The sequence below is a fragment of the Ixodes scapularis genome, unplaced genomic scaffold (genome assembly GCF_016920785.2).
Source record: "Ixodes scapularis isolate PalLabHiFi unplaced genomic scaffold, ASM1692078v2 PGA_scaffold9__187_contigs__length_104089568, whole genome shotgun sequence".
NCBI lineage: Eukaryota > Metazoa > Arthropoda > Arachnida > Ixodida > Ixodidae > Ixodes > Ixodes scapularis.
The window spans coordinates 54,724,978-54,743,556 of NW_024609884.1; positions in this window are offsets into that span (position 1 = coordinate 54,724,978).

Below are 18,579 nucleotides of genomic sequence, written 5' to 3' on the forward strand. Positions count from 1 at the left end.
AGTATGAATATTGAGGTCCTGATCCCTTGTTATCATCTACGACCGCCGACTTATCTCAGCTAATAGCGCGCTGTGACGAGGCTGAGGGCAGAACGCGCCGATCTAACCTTCTTTTCTATCGCTTCCGCGAAGCTGATAAAGAGGCTTGGGCTCTTTATCAGCGTTGCTGATGAAGAGCCCAAGTCGCTGTAAAAGCTAAAATAGTCCTATACCAACACATATGCGTATACCAACGACCAACAACAGAACGTGTATCGACCTCACGTTTAGCAAGAATTTAACCGAAGTCAAAATACAACCAATGGCGGTTTACCATAGTGACCATAAGGCAATGATCACTTTAGTCACTAAGAATTAAAAAAAGAAAATTAAACAACGAAGTCGTGTACGTGTCTTCATTGCAATCATATGTACATCATATAGATGTCGTATAGTTGTCGTAAAGTTTTAAAGATAACAGCTTCGCTAGTCCTCCATCTTCACGTGGATTGGATTGGTTCTACAATGTTTTGTCACGCACCACGAGCTGAAAGGAGATTTAACAAATATGACGATTAAGCACGTCACAAAGCGGGAGTTTAGTAAAAATGATGTATAAAATAGCTGGGTGAGCCTTGCCCGCTTCATGGGAACCTTGACTCGTTTTGAGCTGCAAACATTTATTCGCTTATATCAGGTGGAGACAGACCTCTATGGTACTCATTAGAAGTAATACAATTACTCGTATTCGATTACTTTTTGGACTAACTTTTGTAATCATTTAATTGCATTCATTAGTAAGTAATCTAAAGAGTAATCTGATTATTTTTGAAGGTACTAAAATTATTCCTAACCGTTACTATATATAATTCCCCTCCCCTTTCTCATTGCACCCTTTGCTTCTACAAGTTTCTTACCTAGATATTCTCAAACAAAGCCTTCGATAGGAGGATGGTTTGCGAACATTAGTGGATTAAGAAGATAAGTAGCGTATAATTCAGTGATTCTAATCCATTAATGGAAAGTACAAAAGACCAGTTTCAAACCGACAGTAAAATCTGTCGTTTTTAGAATCAGAAGTAATATGAAAAGGAACAGCTACTTTTTCAAGTAACGGTCAATTATTTTTCCTACAGCAAGCGGGTAATCTAATTAAACACGTTTTAACCAAGTTTAATTAAAATTGCCATCGATTACTTTTTCTTTTGTTTTAATATGGTGTACTTTTTCGAGTAACGTGGGTGGAGAGGACTCTCGTTTCTGATATGCCCTTCCCATGATTCGTCTTGGGGCACTACTTTTGAAATGGAATGATGTAGGAGTGGGCCATGATGGCGTCGAAGTAAACACCGTGCCTGATTTGACAGTGAAGTCACGACACGACACCCTTGAAGAGCTCTTTGTTGTGCACAGACAATGGTTAGTTGACAGATGTCGCTCCGACTTAAGGAAACACACGACTCAAAAGGGTCAACTTTTTAACCCCTTGAATAAAATGAATAAAATTAACAGTGCAGGACATGAGAGAGGGCGGGGTACAATGTTTTAGCTTTTTACATTAATTGCGAAGGAAAGTCCTATCAGGGACACATTAACATTACTTAAAGTCAGTGGCAGGTTAAGAGTTCAGGGGACACTCTTCCCGCCTCTTTCCATTTTAGTAGAGCGAACTCTGAAAATGAGGTCCCCCCTTCTCTTCAGCGTTCGCTCTGCTAAAGGGGAAAGAGGTGGAACGAGTTTCCCCGAACTATTTTTAGCCTGTTACCGACTATAGTTAATCTAGCGGTAAAAAATTAATACAATGTTTACTTTTTGTTTTCATCAGATACAAGGCAGATTGTCAGGAAAGTGCGACTATGAAAGGTTTTTGTAAAACAAAATAATTTATTTTGATAACATTGTTCCTCAAGATCAAATGAATCCTGCGCATTCAGTGTCCTCGACAAGGTCTTAACATTTTTTTTTATTCGATACATCAATTAAGTAAGCAACCAATTCCACGGGCGCATTCTCTATTAAATTTTCGTCAGGAAAAACAAAGAATGAGCCTTTCGTTTACCACTAATATGAAACGACAGATTGACTAAAATAAAATGTATGTTAAAAATGTAATTTAAAAAATGCATTAACACGTGCCCACATTTTTATCATTTATATAGTACCGAGACACTGAAAATAATTGATAGCAAGTTAACTATGAAGTAGACACTAAGTAGGAGGTATATGCTGTTAATATGTGAAAGCCCAGCTGAAACCACTGTTGCCCTTCACAAGCTGCAACGCCAAGTCAGTCAAGAGAAGAGTAATACTGTCGGTGGTGCGCAGTGATTTGAGGAAATAAAACGGGCATTATATAAAATTGGCATTCGGAAAATAGCTTTTAAAATTAAAGAAGGTGGGTTAAAATCTAGCAGTAGTGGAAAATCTATGTAGGAATGATACTGATCGCAATTGTTGGACACATCGAAAGACAAAATGACCGGAAAACATTGCAGAGGTTCCTTTTTTACTACGATAGCAGTTAGTGGGACACTTTGCGGGTTTCGCGCTGTCGATCACACTTGTTATCGACGCGGGCCATTTCCGGCACTCCACCAAAAGATTCCACATTGACGTCACGCCGCTGACGTCACGCCGTGCATCGCGTCACCAGACGTCAGCTGACACCATATGACGTGACAGTGTCATGTCAAGTCACGTTGCACAGTGACGCCACGCGACTTAATGGCGTCGGGTGACACCGTAAGCCACGTCATGTCATGACGTCACGTGACACTGTTAGGTCACGTGCCATTCAGACGTCACGTGACAAAACGTCGTCACGTGACACCATGACGGCACGTAGAAACATAAACATGAGACTGCTGACAATGGCAACAGTAAAAACAAAGCGTGTTTCTACTGTTGCCATTATCGATTGGTTTCCAAAGCTCCGGGCGCCTGGACACCAATCGCCCCGAGCTGTACACGCTGTAATTTTTTTTTTAATTTATTATGCTGTAAGTTTTTTTTTTTTTTTTTTGTCTTTAACTCAGTCATTCGAGACGGGTAGTTTGCGGGTGCGTTGCGTGCTGGCTAATTGACTTTGCATGTAACAAACTGCATTTTGGCACTGTTTCCAAGTGCCTGTTTGACCACGTAATTTGCATGGACGGCGTTTCTGATAAAGAGTCAAGATCATAAGACGAAATCGAGCAGAAATTTGTGCGCTGTCCCTGTTTCTCCACTACGGCTTCTAATAGCATTTATTTTTGCAGTATAATTTTTTTTTAAGCAGATAACACCGAGTTAAACTAATGAACGTTTTCTTCGTGACTGGGAGATGTTAAGTTTTGTCTTTATTTAGCGAAGGAAATGCCTGGACAGCTGCGGTTTAAGGTAGTGTTACGAACCGGTTTGAAGTGGTTCGAGCTTGGTGGAACTAGTAACCAAACCGGCATTTCGCCTGCTTGATTTAACCGGAACCGAACCGGAACCAAACCCATACTTCCTGAGCCCGAACCGAACCGGAATAATGGCCGGTTTGAAACCCTGGTTATCGCTTTCAAGAAGTGCTGCTTTTTGGGGGGTGCAACAATGGACATCATGGCTCTTCAAGTCATGAGTATGAATGTCCAGAGAGCGCTCTGGACGTCACTAGAGCAAACGGGTTTTAACATCTGCCAACAGTCTAACATTAGCAAGGGTGAACGACTTTGTTGGGGTTGTAAGCACTGTATCGGCTGAGCTCCTGTGAAGCCTTAGAGTTTTTAGTCAGAGTTTTCTTACCTTGGAACAGCGCCTGGCCGCCAAAAATATCAGTTTTTTTTTTGCTTGTTTCCTGGCGCGTGTTTTAAGAATGACCGCGTTAAGCTGTGTGTAAATTATTTTTTTTTGCCTGAGTGCCGCGTTAAGTATTTGTTCGTGTTTGGTTTTTAAGTCAAGCATTTGTTACTTAAAACTCCCTCTCGTTGCTCGCTCCTCACGGGGAGTCCGTTTACCGGGGTGCGGACCTATCGTCCGGTCAGCGGTGCAATCAAATAATAAATTCGTAAAAATTGGGCATTTTTCTTCTTTTTTCAAACTTGTCATACTCAACCAGAACCAGTCATTCCCGTCAACAATTCCAGTTCATTGGTTTTTCGAATTTTGTTCTAACTTTTGCTTATACATGAGAACGAGAACCGCAAAATACGACGAGATAACATTCTTCGAAGAAGACGCAGTACACTTAGCACTGAAAGTTTCAAATACAGCCGTTGCATAAATCTCTGAGCAAAGTAACAAAAAGTTAGTCGAGGAGTCTAACAAAGTCAGTAATCCGTTAATTTTATGATTAGCAAATCTTAACGTTAACTAGTTACTTTATCAGTGAAGTAATTGGAGCTATAATTCATCAGTTTTCTCGAGTAACCAGCACAAGTATGACTTTATGAGTTCATAAAATTGTGCTCATTTGTTGTGTCTCGCTACCTAGAGGTCATTTTTTTTTTTGTAAATCCCTAGAACTAAGTGTGCTCCCGGGTTAGTGGTGGGTGACGTGCGTGTCGATAAGCAGGGATCAAAACACAAAGTGGAGAATTATCGCCCCATCTGATTGAGCTGCGTAGGTTGGAAAATTTTAGAGCATACTATTTATAGCAATGTTGTGAAACATTTCAATACAAATAGTTATTTCTCTTGTACCCAACATGGTTCTAGAAAGGGCCTCTCATGCGCCACACAGCTTGTAGAACTTTATCATGACTTGGTTTCAACGGCTGAGGGGAGAGGAGAAACGCACGCCGTTTTTCTTGATTTGAGCAAGGCTGTCGATAGAGTGTCTCACCCTTTGCTGCTAAACAAACTGAGCTCCCTTAGCCTTGATGAAAACGTATACCGTTGGATAGAAAAGTACCTCTCTGGGAGAAAGCAGTGTGTCGTCGTAAATGGTGCAAGATCTGACTTTGTTGATGTGACTTCTGGCGTGCAGCAGGGGTCAGTGCTGGGACCTCCTTTATTTCTTGTGTTTATTAATGATATATCATCGACCATTAACTCCTCCATAAAGCTGTTTGCGGACGATTGTGTTTTGTATAGCAGGGTTGACAGTGTTTGTGGTTCGGCTTTTTTACAGTTGGATCTGGAGAGAATATCGAATTGGTGCAGGATTTGGGATTTATGCTTGAATGTGGATAAGTGTGTGCAAGTCATTCTTGGAAGGGAACTTAACCCTGTCCCATCCTGTTATTTTATTGATCATTATAAAGTACGTAATGACAGTGAAGTTAAATATTTGGGACTACCTTGTTAAGCACACTTTTTTTTTAATGTTCATGTCACTGAAACTGCTAGAGTGGCCAACCGAACTTTAAAATTTCTTAATTTACGCGGTGCTCCACAGAAACTAAGGGAGACAGCCTACTGCTGTTTGGTTAGACCAACACTGGAGTACGCATGTGTTTTGTGGGATCTGCATCAAAAGTACCTAGCAGATAAGTTAGAAAAACTTCAAAACCGTGCGGCGAGATTAGTAGAAACAATAGCGTTACAAAGATTCAAAATGTACTTGGTTGGGAAATACAGTAGTGTTGACGATTGGGCTAGTTGGTCATTCATATTGGCGGAAAACAAACAGCGCAAGGACAAGGACAGAGTAGAAGGCGGTAGACACACACAGCGCTGTGTGTGTCTACCGCCTTCTACTCTGTCCTTGTCCTTGCGCTGTTTGTTTTCCGCTAATTTTGGTTGGGAAACATTATTGTTAAGAAGCAAATATTTTCGATTGAAGTACTTCCTCGCAATTTTTAACGATTTGACAGGAATTGATAAAAGCAAATACATAGAATTACCTAACTATATTTCAAATCAACGGATCCTTCCAGAAAGATAAGGGAAATTTTCTCTAGAACAGATTATAAGAAGTTTTCATATTTTCCACACACAATCGCTCAGTGGAACCTGTTACCCGAGTCTTTTTTTATTAATGATGACGTGGGACCATTTACCTCAGGGAATAGTCTTGCTATTTAATGTTCTTATTTATTTCTATCGTTTATGTATTTTCTTTCTTGACAACCGAGGCTGTATATTCAAGTGTTCTTTTTTTTTAGTTCTTTATTGAGCGTCCATGGGCTGTACCTGCTACAATGCCAAAGTTTCGGCGCTGCAGGTTTTCTTTTGTAAATAAATAAATATGTACAATGATGCTTTGGGGAGGTCGATGCTTGATTCAGTCTTCTATTTGCCTATTTATGTTGAATAAGACGTGTGCGCCATTCTCAAAGCTCCAAAATTGTTCATGAGCACACAGATGTAGAACAATGCACCAAGTGCACAAATATATTTAAAGATTCAGAGTGCAGTAACTGGAAAGCACTCGCGGTAACCATTTCTTTATGTTAATTTGAATATTTGTTTTGCTTTTCTTTATTACAGGTGCCAGAAGAGCTCCAAGATTATTCGACTGATGAGAATGCGATATGGTACGTTGCTGTTCAGGTTACATTTAATAGTTGTCCATTGACGTGGCAGACGTCGCGCACGTCGTCTGTGTAAAAAGGTCCTGTACTGAACATCATATATTGAGCATATTCCAGGTTTTAGAACATCCTAATAGTAATCGTGCAGGCAATATTGCTTCTCTAAGATCCTCGAGAATCTGAGAATATATTTGATGTTTTATCATTTTACTTGTTTTTCTAGTGTCCAGCAGTGCACGCAATTTGCCAGCGCCTCTTAGAGTGTCTTCAAGAGCGCGCTGGGATTGGAACTGGAAATAGTTCTTCTCGTGTTCCAACCCTGCAGCATGTCCTGAACGCCTTTACTGCCCGGAGCGGTGCTAGCACCTTGCGGCACACTGCCGAACACCACAAAAACACAAATGAAATTGTGAAACTCATTTGCTGCATTTTCAATTAAAATCTTTTTTTTTTACATTGGCCAATATCTGTCGTGTTATAATACAGCCGTGAATCGTCGCCACATGTCATTGTGCGCCATTCTTTCAGAGAATGCAACTGCAGACAGCATTAACCAATTATTTCAAATGCGCGCCTGCTCCACTAAGCAAATACAAAGATCACCCTAAACACGATTCAGTGACACTGAGTAAGCCGTAACCACCTGAAACGCCATGCTCGGTAACGGTGCGCATACCTATGTTTAGTTCCAAACATATTCACAGCCTCTCTCCGATCTCCCTCCGTAGATCGCAGCGATTGGCTCTCCCAGGTGCTTTGCAGGAATGTAAACGCACTGGATTTTTTCGACTTTAGATAAGGATTTCAGCCGAACACCCAGGGAGTTAAAAGCATCCTGTACTGACAGGAGTTATGTTACGCGCATGGTGTTAAAGGCACCACTGGGCCGGGGAATGAAGAGAGTCCCTAAAAGTTGTAAAGGGTGCTTGCTGTTTACCGCCCATAATATGGCGAGTCATTGGAGCTCTAGGAAGTTGAAAATGACGTTAAACATCCCCCCAAACACGGGGACTCAGTTGACACCCTGGGAGTTATAAATGGAGTCAGTCAACACCCCTAATTAGGGGGATCACTTGATAAGGTGTAACATAGGGAATTGGACGGCGCCTTAGCAAGGAGTGTCAGATGAGTCCAGGGGCAACTCGACTGAGGTGCTAAATGATTCCCAATAAATTGTGACTACCGCGAGTCCCCGATTTAGGGGGATTAGATGACTCCTCGTAGGAGTTATATATGGGACCTTTCTTTCCCTTCCTGCTGCCACTTCAGTCGAGAGAGCTCACCGATTTGCCGATGTACAGGCTACAGATTCTTTAACAATATCGCGCGAACGTCGATCGGCCGATAGATAGGTGAGCGCCTTACGACTGTATGAAAGAGCAGGTCAGCGAAACTACGCGTGTGTGGCAGAAGGCAGACGCCTAGCCTTGCTGACTTGCTTTTTCACGCCGCGATAAGGCGCTGATCTACCGGCCGGTCAGCGTTCGCGCGATATTGGTAAACAAATAAGGAGGCTGTGCACAAATGCGCAACCATAAGTAACGAAGTTAAGGGCGATTCACGCACTTGCGTTGAGCCAGACCGTATGCGAGGGTTGCTATGAAACAGCTGCATCGGCCCCAACAAAACGGTGTAAAAAACGGTTTTGTTGGGGCCGACGCAGCTGTTTCCATGGCAACCCTCGCACTCGGTCGGACTCAACGCAAGTGTGGCAATCGCCCTTAATCGTTGCGCCCTTGCATTTAGAACCCATTGGACTAACCGTTGTGCCGCACTAAGCGCGGTTGTACTTCGCTAGACTTTGCACTAGTTCGGCTGCCCCATAGGTCGAGAGCTTTAGTCGCACGACGGCCAAAGCGCGACGTTGTTGAATGAGAGCACAAAAGCAAATCCTTAGAGATGTAAATATGGTGATTAATTAAACAAGTAAAATCCCTCTCCATCTACTTCTGATAACAAGTAGGTGATTTTGACTGGTCACCATATATGTATGTGTTGCTCTTCAGTGCATGTGCAGAAAAAAATTTCAGAAGAAAAAAACATCGTGAGTCGGATCATCAAGGGTGTTGTGCTCAGCAGATGAGAAGTGTTCTGAGCATGCGCCGAGCGCGAAAGTTACGGCGGTCGGTGAGTACAGCCTGTATCTGTGCCAAGACGAACAAGTGCGGCTGTGCTCTCTCGATCGAACATTCGTCCCTCAAACGGCGGTACGGATATACGGCACATGAATTCGGTTTCAGCGAGCTCGATGATCCCAGTTCCGTATAGTTCCCGTTGGCAGTCGGAGCGGGGGCTCGTGATTTCGCCCGCGACGGGTGGCTCCCGGAGAGCGCGCGGCAGGCGTTTGCACAAGCCTGGCGGGGGAGAGCTGACACCGTCTCGGATATCCGTCTCCATAACTCGGCGCCACTCGAGCTTGTGCAACGGAATCGAGATGACGTCAATGCGTGATCTCCCAAGTAGGACTGGGCCCCGCTGTCATTATGGAGGGGCCATCGTGCCAGATCGCGGCCCGAAATCATTTACATATAAACAACTCACGCCAATCAACATCGACACTGATCCACAACAGGCTTCCCGCGCATCGTCCGCGCAGCCTCGGCCAGTGACAGACGGCAAGGGAGCGCGTCAACGTCACGGCGCGGGGAGCGCATCCGGTCTCCGCGCACGGCCCATTGGAAAACCAGCCGAAACGCAGCAGAACAGCGATCGGCTGTCGGCCGCCGCACAACCGGCCCTTCTCCCTCGGGCGCCCCGCGGCGGTCGGCCGCCCCAGTGCCGGAGCAAGCCCAGGCCCGAGCGCGGAGTCGCCCTCGCCGCCCGACAGCAGGAACGAGGACCAAGGCCACTCCGGTCACGCTGCCTGCGGGACACGAGATCACGACCGAAGCCCGACCTGCGCAGCAGTGGCCACACGTCAGGGATGACCGCTCGGGTCAGGACCCAGGCGCGGGAACCGACGGCCGCGCGGGACGAGATCGACCCCGCGGCGGGTGCCCCCGTGTATCTACGCGTGCCGGCCGGCGGCGGGTGCACGCGCGCTGGATGTCCGCGGTCGCGGGGAAAGTGGGAAAGGCGTCGACAACGTCCATGTCTCGTGCCACGAAGGGCTAGAGCGTCGAAGGCGCTTTTCACCTCTCCGAGACTGCCTCTCCCACGCACTATGGCTCGACTGCTGAGGGGGCAGTGGCCAGGGGGCGAGAACAATCCCTCGTCCTTTTTTTGATGGGGAAGTTGAACCACTCCGTCTCATCTTACGATGATCTGCAGAGTAAGCTCATCCAAGCCAATCCCACGCCATGTGATTGCCACGTGATCTTCGGGATCCGTTCACAGCGCTGAATAGGCTGGGATGGCTCGTCTGCTGTGGCTCATTGTACGGGGAAACGGAGTAGAGCAGCGGTCATGCATTTGTTATTAAAGGGGCCCTGCAATCCTATTTAAACGTCTCCTTTTTTGCGGTTTCCACGTTTCTTGTGGCTCGGGCAACCCAGCGGGCACGGAGAATATCAGTGCATCATATTTTAACCGGACGACGCGGAAACCTCCTCCTCCTACGGGGGCGCCCGTGGTGTCGAACGGGCGCGGCATGTGACGAAATCGTGACGTTTTTGGTTCCGACGTCAGCCAAGGAGAGAGAGCCGCGCCGTTCCCGGCCCAGCTCTCTCTTCTCGGCCTCACCTCCTTTTCCCGTCTTTTCCTCCCTCCCCACATTCCTCAGTCACCGCGGTATGTGGGCGCGGGAAAAGGGGCGAAAGAGGACCAAGCACGTCATGAGGGAGGTTATTTTTTACTTGTTTTTGTAATTTTATTACGCCTATAACTTCTAAAATCAAGCGAATTTCGAGAAAAGAAAAAGTTCACTACGTTATTACGTTCAATGCGCTCAGGTTCGGTGCAAATTAAAAAAAAGAACAGTACCCTCTTGCTGCGCGCCGTTGTTCTTCCTCGCGATTAACGCTACTCAACCGGACGCTTTGAATGCGGCATTTTGAATTGGTGCGCGCTGAAAATTGAACTGCTTCGTCGGAACAATACTCAAGAATTTCAGTCGAGCACCGGTCATTCTCTCGGAGAAAACCAGGGTAGAAAAAAAAAAATCGAAAACATCAAATAAATTAGATAAGTATATTTAATTTAAAGGCGAATAATTTTATTTAAATCACCGTAGTTGTAAACTAGTGATGCTTTATCACAAGATGTATTTTGAAACATGGCAGGATTATCATTCAATCCGTCAGATCACTCAAAACAATGCTGAACAAAACAAGTACTGTAAATTGAAAGTACAGTTTAATGAACAACTTTTTGATTATGTAAACCCCTGCCATAGTAGAGCAAAAACGGCTTACTGTTCTATAGTTAATGAAAAAGCTTAATTCGCTTTTACTTTCCCGTTCTGATTTGCTTGCAATATGACGTAACGTTGCTGTTGAACGAAGTGGAAGGTAGAAAGAAATAGCAACGCAAGGATGCGTTCGTAAGACCACCACTTTTAGCTTGTGCTCAGCCTGATATCTTTCTTGCTTGACGATTCTTTGATTTAAATACAAAGCAAATTCACACAGAAATCAGCAAATGATACACACTAAATCAAGAATATATTTGGGATTACTTTTGCGAGAAAGGTTCGATTTAAATCATCATAGTAAAACCGGCTGGATTTAAATCACCTCAACTTTTGTTCCCCACCCTCCGTTAAAAAAAATGTAAAACACATTACAACATTTAGATACACTTCCGTTTAGCTTCATAGCGAGGTCCCATGTGATTCTAAATGATAATGTAGTTGCAAACTCCTCCTACCATCGATCATATTGTCGCGAAGTTTTGCTCGAGCGAGTGTTTAGTCTAGCTTTACTTTCTGCTTTTCCCTTCTTCAAGACTTTGTTCGTCTCCACGGCACTGCTCGTGGATTCTACCGGAGTCGGGGGGCCCCAAATGGGGGCGAACGTGAACGCTGCAACGCTACACTTAGTTTCCAGAACCCCGCGTCGGAGATGTTTTGTTTTCTGCATGTCTGCTTTTGGGATCTCTTCTTCGGAGTTGGTTTTGTTCCGTGCATAACTGCTCTGTCTACGAAGGTACTTTGCATTGCTTATAGCTGCCCTTGGCAGCGTTGTCCAGAATTTGTTCCGTTTTGTGTTTGCGCTTGTTTTTGGGATGTCCTTATTTGCTTAGGACTCCGAGCCTTTTGGTTGCCTCTAAGAAAACCTTCTGTGATTGGTTGCCAAAGTGGCTCAAGAATGCTGCTAAACCCAATACAAGCACCCTGCCTCTGGAGGCCATTGTGCACGTCCGACCCCCTTCGGCTGGGGAGTCTTCCGCCCACTAACTCGCAAACTAGGGACCCCTTACGGCTTTGGAGGAGTTCGGCTCGCCCGCCTTTGTGTGGATCCTTGTTTGTCGAGTTTGGCTGTGGTCGGGGCACCCGCATGGAGGTGTGGTCGAGGAGGACGCCAGGGGAAGTCGCCCGAGGTTAGGAATATTCCCCCCGTCATTCATAGACGAATTGGCCATATCTGTTGTAAAAGAATTTGTCTCATATTCCTGAAATAAACAGTTGTTTCGCTAATAACAGTCTCATCATCAACGGAGTAAAATAAAATATTTTCTCCGCGACAGTATGACCATGTGCGTTTTCTCAAGACTGTTTGGCCCCAGTGCTTCGGTCTACGCGGGAATGGTAACTTTATAGGGGCTAATGCTGTGCTCATAATGAAAAGCTCCGGAAGAATAAGACGCATTTATGGAAATTTGATAGTGTAATTTTGTTATCTGCTCGCTATTCCTCGGGTATATTATATTTTTACAATAGTGTGGGCAGAAATCCAAGATTTCCCAAAAACGGTCCATAGGACTTATTGCGGACAATTATGTTGAACTTAAGAATAAAACGGACAAGTTCCGAAGTTTCTTAATAATAATAATTAATATGATGGTTTTGTGGCCTAAAATTCTTCGGGGAAATATTACGACTTCTGCAGTTGTTCGGCTAAACTAAACTTTTGTTGTTTTTTTTTTTCTTTTTTTCCAAGCTTTGCTGAGAATTGTTGTGACAGGGTGCAAGAGGTGAATGCCCCAGAATCTTGGGGTTCTAAGTGTCAGTGGTACTACGGACACAGGAGAGGAGCACTTCGTACCTCTGACAACTTGGTCTGCAACAACGCCGCCTGTGCTGTGGACAACTTATTCGAATTCACATTTCAAGAAATTTTAGGTAGTCAAATTTTCTAGTAAGCTAGCTACATGTCGTGGGTTAGCAACATGTCGTGGCTCTCCAATCCATGAATCTTCGCTCTCTTCAAGCGTTCGAAATAGCGACGAAAAGAGCTGCTGCCGACGCTGGCCTCTGGAAGGTGTCCGCTGTCAAAAGCACGGGGACACCAAGGCGTCGCACAATGGTTTTGTTTTAGATATTAGCCAACTGCCCGAATAAAACATCGCTTCACAGTCCTCTTCCTGAATGCTTTATACCTAACTGTAATGTAATGAAGAGATTTTCGCTTTCTTTAAAATCTTTGAATTAACCTCTAGGGAGAACACGTTGTATCGGATTGATGGTGAGACTGTGGTTATACTAAATCGAGGTTACACTGCATTATTTGCTTCCCAATGAAAGAGGCTATCTTGGGCAAAGTAACTCACGGGTAGAGAGAGCGGGGCTTTTGTAACGAAACAAAAGTGGTAGTTATTTTGAAACGTCTCTCCGTCGCACTTTTCTAATTTTTAATGGCGCGGTTACTATTCTGAATTACATCTATTCTGAATTTGAACCACAAGAAACTATATCTGTTTCAAACAAACTTCTGTAAAATCGGTCCTTGATGCTAGTGCCAGGATACACTTTCGGTGAGCGTTCAGTTTGTGTGACATAAATGGACGGAAGATGAGTTAGAGCCGTTGAAATTCCGCCCCGGTCCCACCGTACGATCGCCGTCAATCTCGCCAAATGTGCGTTTCTCCGCCAACGAGCCGAATCGGGACAGGCGTTGAAAATGAGCGTTCTACGCGAGCTATCCCGAGAAGAGGCACAAAGCGCCGGTTCCCGCGGAACATCCGTCCAAACCTTGAGGCATCGCCCGCGGATCCCCGAGAAGAAAGCCCGCTCCGAACACACGCACCTGCGGCAGTGCAGAGCGGTGCGGAGTCCGGGTCGAACTGGGGCACCGACGACCACGGCCGCCTCGCGCTCAACGGGACGCGTGGCCGGCCGTCAGCTGGTCCCGGACAATGGACGCGTGGGCGGAGGGGCAGACGGGGCCCGCAGCGGAGGCCTTCGAGCGGTGCTCACCCCGGGCGACCTCCGACCCCGGCTTCGAGAAACTTGACCCCGGCCGAGCCCTATCACGCGCCGCGACAGGTAGATCCACTACGCCCATCCTATTAGTTGTCGGGCCCCTGCGGACTGCCCAATTTTGGGTGGGCTTCCCGGCTCGCGAGGGAGTCGGCGTTACGCGCGGTTCGCGGCGCTCGACGACTGACGAACGCGGGGTGAGAGCACGACGGCCGAACTCGCGGACTAGCGCCGCGTTGGGGGCGCCTTGGCTGGCCCTGGCGTGCCACGAAGCCGTCACGCGCATTTGACGCTTATGCCCGTTTCCTCGATGAGGGGTGAAAGTGCACTCGAATATGTTTCCTTACGGCCTTTCCTTTTCTCGGCAATTCTGGAAGAAAAGAACGCGCCTCTTGTTTGTTTAGACACGTCGCTCACGCGATACGTGCAATTCTTGGAAATCGCGCATACGCTATCGTGCGTAGCCAGGTACACCTCGCTTATGTATTTTTGTCACCACTGCGTACATTGTCTTCTTTTTTTTTTGTTTCAGCTGTAATCTCCTGCAAGAATAACGCGTCTAATAAAACGAAAGTTCTAGTTACTCCTCTTAGTTGTATTAGATGCCATGACTTCTGATTAAAGGAGCATGAATATAAAACACTGCAGTAAGCAAAACCAAAACAACTGGAAAATGAGGTTACGAAAGTAAATTGTGAATTGCGAGGCGTGCAACAAAGCGCTTGATTTTTGTTTTCTTTTTCCAATGAAGTATATCCTAATGCCCCCTTCGGACATTACATAAGAGGGGGGGGGGGGGGGTAGTGCAATGATTTTTACAACAGGACCATGCAAACAAATATTTTACACAAAAACACCAAAAAATAAAAGCACACGTATGCAATGATATCATTCGACGCAATTTCCGCATTCGTATCGAGAGGGAGATATCGAGTAAAGAACGCAATTATAATATGTGAATCAAACTCAAGACAGTGGTGTCAGTTGAACATAGGAAGCGGCATAAACTATATTCAAGATGCAACACGTCTAAAGCGAAAAAAAAAAAAAAAAAAACTGGCGATCACAGAGGGAGTTGAGTAATGCGGATTCTTGGGCGAGTTGGTACTGAAACTTGGAGAACATAATAGCGCTTCACGACAGGGACGAAGAATAGAAACGATCCTATTCTTCGTCCCTGTCGTGAAGCGCTATTATGTCCTCCAAGTCACAGAGGGAGGTTATTTCCCTGAAGAGATTGTTCCGATTCGAAATGGCGAGAAGTGGTGAATTTGAAAAGATTTTGGTTCATGCAAATATGGGGTCAAAGACTTTAAGGACACGAGACCTCGTGATCTATGCTTTTTTGTAAGCTCAGTTTTACCAGTGACATCTTTAGATTTGATTTGTTTATATGACTACTTTGGGCCCTTATCTGATGTGATAAAAAGAACTAAAACGACACCACCCCGCCAACGTGCTGCATGGCTTTTTAATAGAACAAGAGAGGAAGTACACCGTCGTTCTCGTTGCTAAATTCAATCAGGAATTAACCAAGCTCAACATAACTCTGAGAAAAAAAAATGTAAATTTGACTGTTTTCGCTTTTCTGGCGATTTTTCTTAGAACACTGTTAACAAACACTTGACATTTGATGGCGATATTTTTTGAAGCCGAAAATCCAGAGCTCGTAACTTTATCTTTGGCAATTGCTCCTGCTGATCGAGAGTTCAGGCAGCCGAGATGCATCTTTCAACAAATAGCTCGCACTTGCAGCCGAGTAGCGGAATTCCCGTAGATTACAAAAAGCTGGGAAGCAAAAAATAAAGCAAATCAAAACGCAAATGAACCCAGATAAGTATAAACTATGTGAATACTTTAAAAGAGCAGAGCTACTTTTCGAGCGAAAAGGAATCGACGAGATAAGATCACTATGGCGCATGCCATTTCTAGCGCTCGAGACATGGGAATCGGGACTAGCAGCCGGCTTCCTGCGGGCCGCGTCCCAGCGAGTCGTAGGCCGCATGCGTCCCGCAGGCATCGTGTCTGAGACCCCTACTTTAGACCCATGTTGATGTAAAAAAAAAAAAAAAAAACTATCTTTAAATTCCAGTTAAAAAAAAAAAAAAAAAAAACATGCTTTTCGCGTAAGGCATGTCAACTCATGAGGCGCTGGGAAAACCAGCCTCCTGCGTTAAGTCCTTATTTCGAACTCTTTTTGTTCGCGTTTCGCCCATTGAAAATCATGCGGGAAGGGCCTCAGCACGCACCTCATATCGCTGTGCCGCAGTGTTCTTCCGCAGCATAGAAGCCGTCTGCTTCCATCGCCGTCACCATGGCAACGAACACCAATTGTCCGAACGCCGTCTGTTAGGCAGGAACGTTGAAAGATGTTCGCAGTTGTTTATAGCTGGACTTGTATCGGACGCACGTATATGTTTATTTTTGCTTCAGGCGAATATGTTGTAGGTTAGAAAATATTGTTAGACACAAAACTATGTGGCAACAGTTCAGATCTGAGTAAGAGCGTGAATTATATAAAGAAAGTAACTTAAATTGTATTGAAAGAAGGTACCTGATACAACTTATAGTAGACCAGTAATTTGAGCTATTTTTGTTTGTGTTTAGTTTACATGATTGTCGCACGACATATACTGACATAAACTGAGAGCCCAAGACGCAATAATATCACAATGGCTCGTTTCTTGCTCTGACTATAAATACCTCGGTTTAACTTTCACTTATCTGAGTGGAATCTAACATTGACCAGTTCTCTAACGTATTGATTATAGCATCACATTGATTTCTAGGTTCATCTCAAGAAAAGAAAATACTAGTGTGTGATTAATAGAGCTTTATGACTAATGTTTACAATATAACAAATAGATGTTATAAATTAATATTTGCTGACCAGAAAGCACAGGTTGAAACCTATAGCACATTATTTGTCTTAAAGAACTTGCTTCCTATTATACTCGCGTTCACCCCAAGAAGTTTAGAAAGAAAACGTCCGGCTCTTCGTGGAGTGTTTCTAATTTCTTCTTTATGTGGTGAGTTTAGACACATGCATACGGGCCTTTCAGCCCAGTTACGTATAACATAACGTATACATGTTTCAAACGCGAAAGACATCGTCTTTCCCTATGCAATACAGAATATGATAATATTCTTCCCCTTCTCCCAGTGATTATTATTATCAATATTATTAATTCCATTTTTAGATCAGCTGATGAAAAGGGGACCGATAAAAGCGCTGTCGGAACAGCTTTTTTCCAACGAAATCTTGTAACAACTACTTCAGTGCATGAACTATGTGGAAACCTTGCACTTTGTTTTCTTATATATTTACCTCCGCGCTAGCACGCCGGCAATTGCAGAATTACAGTCAAGAAATCACACTGCTATGTGTTGAGGAATGTTTAAGAGGTTGCTTATCGACCTGCGAACGGTGCGTTTGTCTCAGCGAGGAGTGGGTGGAGGGATGCCGTCTCGCTGCTCAGAATAATTCATTTGTGCTCGTCGCACAAAGCTTGGGGAATACTTGAAAGTACAGATTCCTGGCCATACTTCTCAAAACACGTTATTTTCAAACAATGGGAAATAAGTAACGCTGCAATTGTGTCGCATGACTCCAGGTGCTTATACGATATGTGATTACAAAGCTGCTGAATCTTCTCGATATTGCTTTACATTTCTTGAAGAAAGTGAAATATTAAGGGGAACGATGATGACGACGACAGAGCCGTTCGAGCAAATGCTAGAAACAAATTTGATAACACTCGCCTCACGTGTTCAAGATGGACTGTGTCGCTGGGCAATTCGGTCCGGGATTTACATTTTATTTAATTTCCTGAACTTCCTGTAAAGAGTAAACAAATATTAATTGAAAATATTGGAAGCAATTATACGCTGTAACAAGGCCCATTAACTTTGTAAATAGTGTCGACATCCAGGAACTAATAAAAATACCAACATCCGTGGCAGCACGCCAGTACTCGTCTAGCGTTGGATACTAGCACTTTATTCCAAGTTCAGGCTATCCTCACAATATTTGCTTTTCCCCTACGCCGACTCGTGTATCCTTCTCCGGGTTGCGTTCTTTGCCCTATCTGATTCGAAGAAGGCCTGGTGCCCTCAACTTGTATAGCTTGAGCCCTACAAACTGAACTCGGTTTTAGAGACTTCATAATGTTATTGTTTTTTTTCCCGCGTACTCAGTTACAATTAATAACAGTTCCAACCGACCAAAACAATTTCAACCTTGCTCACTTGAACTGTGGGCTCGTCAGTTGAAAGGAGAGAACCTTCAATCTCCCCGGTGAATCATCTCTCAAAAAAATACAAAAAAGCAACAATGTAAAACTCTTTAACCGCGGCCGGCAAGCTCGCTATCAGAAACATAACAACCAAGGTCCACCATATACAACGCCCGACGGTATCAGCGCACTTCAAAAGCGATTTCTTTTCAAACGATCAGAAACTCCGCTCACGTCCCAAGCAGGTCAAAGACAAAAGCCAGCTTCCCTTCGTCGCCTGCTTCGCAGCGCAGCCTTCACCTTGCCCTTCTTACGATATTCCGGCTTGTCCTTATCGGCAGAACTCTTGTTCCCTTCCGAACGCTTCCTCCCCTTTTATCTTCTTGGCTGAAGGAAACGGAGAATGTCGTTACGCTAAAAGCAAGCAAACTGACCGTCAGCTGGTGTTATTTTCAAATCGGTCGTTATAATTTATAAAGAACCCATGCGGAGCAAATCGTTTCCGTGGAAATCGGTGCACGAACACGGTGAGCGCAGCTAGGCGGTGATGACACCGATAATCATTCGACGTCGATTGATTGAAATATGCGACTTCTTTGGAAGCACTCGAAACGTCACAGAAAATCGG